Consider the following 9,610-nt stretch of genomic DNA (forward strand, 5'->3'; position numbering starts at 1 on the left):
TTTGTCCACATTACTCAGATAGGAATTGGTACAAAGTTTTATTATAAATAAAACTGGATGAATTGCTGATGACTCATCTGAAATATTTGGCCAGGATTTCTTACAATAGAGCAGAGTCCAGAAGTAGAGGTGATATTACTAGACTTGTCCTGTTACTAACTCAAAAGGAACAATTCAATGAACCCCAAGAATTAAGCTCGTTGTCATTAAAGCAATCGTTAGGCCATGGGAGTTTGAATGAAGCTGAGAATGTTGCTGATTTGACCTTAAGATTTCTGTTTTTTCTATCTTTCCTGAAGATTGAAGGAATGTGGGCAGTAAGGTTACTGTGTGACTGGAAGAGATGTGCAAAACTTCAATTACAGTCTCAGTAAAATGATTGTGCCTAGTATTATCTCAGAAATAGTTTGGGAACACAAAATCATGTAATATATTGCTACTGGCAGAGCTGGAATTCTCCAACAAGGCTTTAGGCCCCCCACCCCTCCAAAAAAGCAATTATGATATATATTTAAAGCACATTCCAGAAAGTATGAAATCTGTTTGGACATGTTTAAAGGAATTCTAAGGTTTGGGCTCTTATCCATACCCCACCTTTACAGTTTTATCAAGAACAACAAATGAGTATTCACCAGACACCTTCAGTGACTTTGTAAAGTTTCTCCACCAGGCTGATTATATACAGTAGTCAATTTGTCTTTGCTGTGATAGATAATTTCATGTTAAATGTTTGTAATTCTCCATTTGATGTCACCTGGTATAGCTAAGTATCCATAATACTTAGAGCATTATCCATCTAGAGCAGTAGAGATTATTCTCATGTAATTTACCTGCAGATTCCTCCCGGTAACTGTGATAACTCTGGAGCCAATGGAGCCAACAGGCTATTTGAATCTCTCAAAAGATATAATCATGAGGGACAGGATGTTAGTGAGTGCTGCCTGTTAGGGCATTTATTTAGTTTTCATGGTATCCTCTCATGATGGGTGTTTACTTTTATAACAGCCACTTCTTTAGAAAACTTCAGAGCACTCTAAAGTTACTTAATTTGCTGACCATTCTTTGTTGAGGCTCCTCCAGAAATCAAGAACCCTGTTTATTCTTAAAGATTTCAAAAATAACGGACTACACTCAAAGTATACTTATTATCACTCTGTATCACTCTCTTAGGAACCATGGACTACACTCAAAGTATACTTACTATCACTCTATCACTGTCTTACATCTCTCTAACTAATCAGATCTGTGGAATGTAATGAATTCTGCCTTGTGGATATATTTTGCCTTGGGACATAGTCTAAATATGCTGTTGATTTTCCTGAGTGACAAGTATAGGCTATTTTGATCCAGAGTGACACTAACAAAAAACTAGATCATGAATCTACCACTATAAAGTATACTGCCTCAAGGAGTTACTGAAAATAAAATGGTATGTGTGTTGTACTATAGGGAAACAGGGAAAAACTATTCTATTTATGGCTCTGAGGTCCTAAATAAATCTCTGTCTCTGTCAAGTAGGTTTTTGGAATTGGAGGGTTAAGGTATTATAAGGACTGGTATAAGTTTTTTACTTCCATTCTTAGTCCTCAGTTCCTGGTTTTAGAAGATACAGTGGAAGTTTGGATAGCAACTTAGATGGATAAATCTAAACTGTGTTTAGCCCAAACAGTCCTGCCTATGTAAGTAGAAATTCTTGTGCACAGGAATGGGTGCTTCCTTGAGATCTTCAGTTTGGGCTCAGTTTAGATACAAAAATAGCAGTGTATCAGTTTCTAAATTATCCACATTCTTTATGTGGAGGGGAGTCCTCAAGGACTTGAGGCCTAGACCATCCAGAGAATATTTAGCTTGAAATTCCATTTATACAGTGATTCTCTACCTATCAAGGAAGTAGAGATGGTATTACAGTGGAAGAACAAGTGTAATTTAGATAAAGTTATTGGGTTATTGGAGAAATCTACCACCTGAATACTTGTCATTTCTAAGGAACAAGTTATATAATAGTGGTGGTGTTTAAAATTGATACAGCACCCATATTGATTTTTTTAATTGCAAGTTTATCCTTTAACGTTGTTATGTTTTTGACTTTAAGGGTAAAATGTAGGTTATTAGTTGCCTGATACGCACTTAAAGCACCTTGATTGATTGCTTTTTTTTTTTTTTTTTACTGTTTAGATTCTCAGCTAATGCAAGACAATTATTTTCCCAAAGTACTTAATGTTTACAGGTGTCTGGGCTGGGAGGATGTAGTTTTGTCTCTAGTCTGATTTTGTTTTTATTATAAAACTCAATGTTTAGTGCAGTGCTGCAGATCTAATAATGTGAGTATTTCCCTTTCTAGTGTTTTTGTGTTCATATTAAATCCTCTATTTCTGGTTTAAGTTTATTTGTATCCTGTTCCATATTTTTTAATACTTGTTATCTAATATAAAGTACCCTATTTAATATTTTTAATGAGTATTTGCCTTCTTGCACTAGAATGTAAACATGTTGAGCATAGAGATTTTTGTGTGTCCTTTACTGTATTAATACTAATGCTCTGACTGTGAGAAACATAAAAATTAGCTTAAATTTTAAAACCAAGTGCTAAACTTACTTCAAATTATTGGTCTGGTAAGGGAGAAACTGAAAGAGAAATTTCAATATTTTGCTTCTTGAAGAAAAAAACAAAATTACATAGAATTTTGAGGATGAGCGAAATTTGACTAAATTTATAATAAGCAGCATTTGGGGTAAATCAAAGCAAAAATGACATTGGATGGATTGATTTGATCAAACCTAAATAGAGATGATTGGAAGGATTGGAGAGTAAATCAGTTCTATTCAGTTCAGTTTAGTCGCGCAGTCGTGTCCGACTCTTTGCGACCCCATGAATCACAGCACGCCAGGCCTCCCTGTCCATCACCAACTCCCGGAGTTCACCCAGACTCACATCCATCAAGTCAGTAATGCCATCCAGCCATCTCATCCCCTGTTGTCCCCTTCTCTTCCTGCCCCCAGTCCCTCCCAGCATCAGAGTCTTTTCCAATGAGTCTACTCTTCCCATGAGGTGGCCAAAGTCTGGAGTTTCAGCTTTAGCATCATTCCTTCCAAAGAAATCCCAGGGCTGATCTCCTTCAGAATGAACTGGTTGGATCTCCTTGCAGTCCAAGGGACTCTCAAGAGTCTTCTCCAACACCACAGTTCAAAAGCATCAATTTTTCGGCGCTCAGCCTTCTTCACACTCCAACTCTCACATCCATACATGACCACTGGAAAAACCATAGTCTTGACTAGACGAACCTTTGTTGGCAAAGTAATGTCTCTGCTTTTGAATATGCTATCTAGGTTGGTCATAACTTTCCTTCCAAGGAGTAAGCATCTTTTAATTTCATGGCTGCAGTCACCATCAGTTCTAGTAGTGTTTGCTAAATGTAAAGATTTAGTTAAAAACCAGTTTTAACCACTTTTACAGCTTCCTGAGCAGTGGGTAATTTTATCAGGAAAGTAGAATTTACAGCATTTTTGTACATGTGGATGAGGTCCTTCTGGCAAATGTGACTTTTTTTTAAATCTCACCATCAAACCTAAACATAAACGTGAGAACATAAAGTTCATTGTTATTTAAATACTCTTACTTGCCTTTGTAGATAATTTTAATTTTTCCTAAATTAAAAATTTAAATATCAATAACATTTGAAAAGTAATTTGCCAACCATTCATGTTGATGTATGGCAAAACCAATGCAATATTGTAATTAGCCTCTAATTAAAATAAATTTTAAAAAATAAAAATAAAAAATATGGTTGATCATTGAACAACATGAATTAGAGGTACAAATAAGTCTTCCCTCCCCAGTTGAAAATCTGTATATAACTTTACAGTCAGCACTCTGTGTCTGTGGTTCTGCATCCAAGGATCCACATTCACAGTCTCAACCAGATCCTGTAGTACATACTTGTTGAAAACAATTTGTATAATAAATGGATCTACACAGTTGAAATCATATTGTTCAAGGGTCAGCTGTATCAATGAAATGGAAAAAAATTCCTTAAGAACACAGCTAGTGAAAAAAAATCACAAGAATAAATAGAAAGTATAAATTGTCCTATATCTGGTAAAGATACTGAATCCAAACTGAAAATCCTTCCAAATGAGACTACTCCAGTCATGAATATTCTCACCAGTAGATTTTTACAAGTATTTAAGGAAAAAATATAGTATTAATTCCCATTTTCTCAGAAGAGCTTAACTAAACCTGATAACACAGTTAAAAATGAATTTATAGAATATGACTACTATGAATATAGATGCAAACATCCTAAATATAATAATAGTAAACCACATTGCATAAAATATGTCAAAACTAATGCATCAGAACCATTTGTGACTTATTTAATAAAAGTTGCTTTTTTACATTAAAAAAATAAGACTTCTGGTTTCAACTCTGAAATATGAAGGGATAAGAAGTCATTATTTCTGTACTTACAGCAAGATAAAGGTAGGAAAACTGAGAAAAATCAATGATTTCCTTGGATCCATCAGAAGCCTGAAGCTGCAAAGAAAACTGCCACCCCAAAATCTGGAGAGACAGACGTCCATTGAGATACAGGTGAGATCTGCTAGTTGAAACAGAAGCTACAAATTGGTAGGAAAATTCAACTGCAATTTAGATGAAGAGATGGGCTGAATGTAGAATGAAGTGAAAGGGAGAAACTTCTGGAAACTCTTACACTTTTGTGGGCTTTACCTACAAGAACCTCACTTGTTTCTTAAGATAAGGATTTGAGAAAAAAAAAAAAAAAAAACCAAGACACCCTTATGACTCTGAAACTAGGGTGGTGGAGGAGAGTGATCCTTGTGAAATAAACCCAAAGAATTTTCCATAACTGAGGCCTAATCTTCAGAGGAAAGACTGGAAATTTGAGGGAAGGGCATTCCTCTAACTCTGGCCTTTTATAGCCATTCAGTCTTACCAATCAGAAAACACACACACACAATTGTCAATAGAGGTCAGTGCTTCAAGGAAATAGATTCGGAACACTAGAGTCAGGGAAAAGGGTAGGGGACAAGAAGGAAAACAACTATGCTACTTTAGAAACACTTGTAAAGGCCACAATCCTAAGACATAGGCAAACAAAACCAGAGACTTATTCAAAAATGTGGATCACTCAACTCCCCCACAAGCTTACCATCCCACCAATAAGCTTCACTATAATAACAGTGGATACAGTTGAAAGAGCTTCAAGACAATAGCTCTCTCAGAAGTACTTAGGGAAACCCAGAGTCAAGAGAGGAGACAAAAACAAACACACTAAAGTAATTTAACACTTCTGATACCTCTAGCAATACAAACATTAAACAGAACACAACTTCTAGTTAAATTACCACAAATCTCACACCAAATGCTTATTTACCTCAATTCCAAATACCAGACACAACTCAAAAAACTATAGTGCGTGTTACAGAGCAAGAAAAAAGCAGTTTGAAGAGAGAAAACAATCAGCAAAACCAGACTCAGGACACAGATGTTGAAATTATCAAATGGTTAAAATAACTGATTCATACGTTAAGAGCTCTCAGAAAAATAAGACATCATGCAAGAATATATAAGCAGAGAAATAAAAACTACAAGAATCAAAAGGAAATGCTACCAAAAAAAATGAATTCCTTCAATAGACTCATCACTAGATTCAACACAATTGAGAAAAACAATGCTATTGAAAACAATCCAATAGAAATTTCACAAAGTGAAATACAAAAAGAAAAAATGAAAAACCATCCAAGAACTGTCAAACAATTTTAAAAAGTGAAATATATATAACTGTGATCCCAGAATGAGAAGAGAGAGCAGAAGAAATTTTCAAAGTAATAATGGTCAAGGATGTTTCAAAATGAAAAACATTAAATCACAAGTGTGGGAATTTAGAGAACACAAAGCAAGAAAAAATGTAAAGCACAGAAACACAAGCAAACAACATTAAAGCCTAGGCATAACCTATTCAATTGAAAGAAAGTGAAAGTCGCTCATTCGTGTCCAACTCTTTGTGACCCCATTGACTATACAAGTCTATGGAATTCTCCAGGCCAGAATACTGGTGTGGGTAGCCTCTCCCTTCTCCAGGGAATCTTCCCAACCCAGGGATTGAACCCAGGTCTCTCACATGCAGGTGGATTCTTTACCAGCTGAACCACAAGGGCAGCCCAGGAATACTGGAACCTATCCCTTCTCCAGTGGATCTTCCCAACTCAGGAATCCAACCAGGGTCTCCTGCATTGCAGGGAGATTCTTTACCAACTGAGCTATCAGGGAAGCCCTCAGTTGAAGGAAACCAAAGACAAAGAGAAAATCTTGAAGTTAGAAAAATACCCACAATGCCTTAACTATAGAGAATTACAGTGGACTTATCAGAAACAAAGTTAAGAGAACATGATGTGAGATATTTAAAATGTTGCAGGAAAGAAATATCGACCTAGAACAAGATTATTCTTCAGAAATAAAGGAGATATAAATACTCTCAGACAAACCAAAAATGAGGAAATTCTTGCTGAAAGACGTGGTGTACAAGAAATGCTAGCAGTTCTTTAGGAAGAAGAATTATACAGGTCAGAAACTTGGATTGCCATAAGAAAAGAGCACTGGAGAATAAATGAGGTAAAATAAAATTATTAGTTCCCATTATTCTTAAATAATCTTAAAATGCCTAAAGTAATAATAGCTGTAAAATGCTGGTTGATTATGGCATATGGATAGTGAAGCAAATGACAGTAATGTCACAAGAGATGGGAAGGAGAAATTGATAATACTCTGGTCTAAGGAACCTGTACTGCATGTGAAGTGGTATAGTGTAATTTGTAAAGTGAGTTTGGATGAGTTGAAAATTTATAAGTTCTAGAGAAACTGATAAAAAGAGTAATTTATATGCTAAAAGAGATAAAATGGAATCATGTAAAAATCAACTAAAAGCGGAGAATGCAGTAAAATGGGAAGAAATAATTCAATGACTAGAAAACAGTTACAAATTGATAGATATTAATTGGTAGTATTAATAATTATTTTAAATGTGATGGTTTAAAGTACAGGGATTGCCAGAATGAATTTTGAAAGGAAAAATAAAGACAACTAAATGTTGTCTACAAGAAACCTACTTTAAAATTAAAGATTTAGGTCAATAAAGGTATTGAGGAACCTTTCAGAAAAGGTACTAAGAAACATATATCATGCAAAATCTAATCAAAAGATAGCCAAAGAAGCTGCATTGATTTCAGACAAAGCCAGCTTCAGAACAAGGAAGATTATCAGGCATGAAGATTATTTAATGTTAAAGGATCCATTCTTAGAGAAGACATAACAATCATGAATGTATGTATCTGCCCATAAAAACAAAGTATCAAGATAGGTAAAAGTTGAAGGAACCCAAAGTAGAAATAAACAAGTCAACTATTATAGTTGGAGACTTCAACAGCTCTCTGACAGTAACTGATCAAACAGAACAATAAAGATATAGATGATCAAAAGAGCACTATCAAATTTGTTTGTCTGATACTTACAGACTCTTCCATCCCTGAAGGAGAATACACATTCTTCTAAAGGTCATATGAAATAGTGACTGAAATAGATCATATTATGTTCCATAAAACATACCTTAACAAATGTAAAAGATTAGAAGCTATACAAAGCAACAATGAAATAAAACTGGCAGTTGATAAAGATATAGCTGGGAAATCCCCAAATATCTGAATTAATTCAAAATAAGAGATACATCAAGGAACGTTAGAAAATATTTTTTTATATTTTGAGCAAAGTAAAAATGAAAATATTACTTAACATTAATTTATCAGATGCAGCTAAAACATCACTTACAGAAAAAAAAAATCAGCATTACATTTTTACATTAGAAAATTTAAAAGACCTAAACCAATAATCTAAGTTTTACCTTAGAAAAATAAAGAACACTTTAAGCCTAAAGAAAATAGAAGAATATTAACAACAGTTAGAACAGAAGTCAGTAAAATTAAGAACAGAGAAAATAGAGAAAATAATAGGTAGTTCTTTTAAAAGACCAATAAAATAGCTAAAATTCTACCGAGGCTAAGGAAAGGGGAAAAAAGATACAAATGACTAGTAATAGAAATAAAAGAACAATCAGTTCTGATTCTAAGGATAGTGAAAGCATAATAACAGAATACTCTGAACTCTATGCTCCCAACTGGATAACTTCGATGAAATAAAACAGTAGTTTTGGTAGTTTGTTATACAAGGAAATATACATATTCTAAATAGCCCTAAGTCTATTAAAGGAATTAACAGTTAATAGCTTTAAAAAAGAAAACACCAAGCCCAGATAGTTTTGCTGGTTTATTTTGCCAAACATTTAAGGAAGAAACAGTATCAACCCTCCACCACTGCCTCCAGAAAATGAAAGGGGGACGCATGCTGTCATCTCAGTCCTGTCTGACCCTGAGACCTGTGGACTGTAATCTGCCAGGCTCCTCTGTCCGTGGACTCTCCAGGCAAGAACACTGGAGTGGGTGGCCATTTCCTCCTTCAGGGGATCTTTCCAACCCAGGAACTGAACCCTCATTTCATGTCTCCTCCATTGGCAGGCAGGTTCTTTACCACTATCGCCACTTGGGAAGCACTAGAAAGAAGGGAGTCACTTCCTAATTCACTGCATTAAACCATTATTCCCCTAACACCATAACCAGATAAAGACATCACAAGAAGTTGGACATTACAGACCAATATATGTCATAAGCATCCTCAAAAATATTAGCAAATTAAATCCAATAATATATAGGAAAAATTGTACACAACCAAGTGAAATTTATTCCAGGTATTTCAACGTTCAAAAATCAGTCGATATAATCCATCACATCCAAAGGCTACAAAAGAAAACTCATGGTCATATGCTATAAAAACTTGAGGGATGGTACGGGAAGGGAGGAGGGTTCAGGATGGGGAACACATGTATACCTGTGGCAGATTCATGTTGATATATGGCAAAACCAACACAATATTGTAAAGTTAAAAAAAAAAAACTTTTGACAAAATCCAATATTCATTTAAGATAAAAACTCTCAGTAAATTAAGTAATGCAGGGAAATTCTCTGTTTGGTAAAGGACACCTACAAAAAGCCCTGTAGCTAACATCATATTTTTTGATGAGAGTCCTTATGCTAATTTCAGAAAAAAGACAAGGATGTATTCTTGCACCACTTCTATACATCATACTGGAAGTCTTAGCTAAGGCAATAAGATAAAAAGTATTAAGAGGTGTATAGATTGAAAATGAGAAAACTGTCTTTATTCAGAGATGACATGAGTATCTATATAGAGAATCCTAAAGAATCTATAAGGCTAAACAAAAACCTCCAGGAATTAAATGAGATAAATGTGCATAACAAGGATAAAGGATATAAGCTTAGTATAAAAAAGTCAATTGTTTTCTTTATACCAGTTATGAACAATTGGTGTTTGAAATAAATAATTTTTTAAAAAATCCCATTTACATTTGCAATTTAAAAAAATTAGGTATTCATGGCACATACTTTTGTGTATCCAAATGAGGAAAGTACAAAATTCTGATAAAAGATAAGAAAGAAAATATAAATAATGGCTATTCTGTTT

The sequence above is a fragment of the Bos javanicus genome, chromosome 21 (assembly GCF_032452875.1).
Source record: "Bos javanicus breed banteng chromosome 21, ARS-OSU_banteng_1.0, whole genome shotgun sequence".
NCBI classification, from domain to species: Eukaryota; Metazoa; Chordata; class Mammalia; order Artiodactyla; family Bovidae; genus Bos; species Bos javanicus.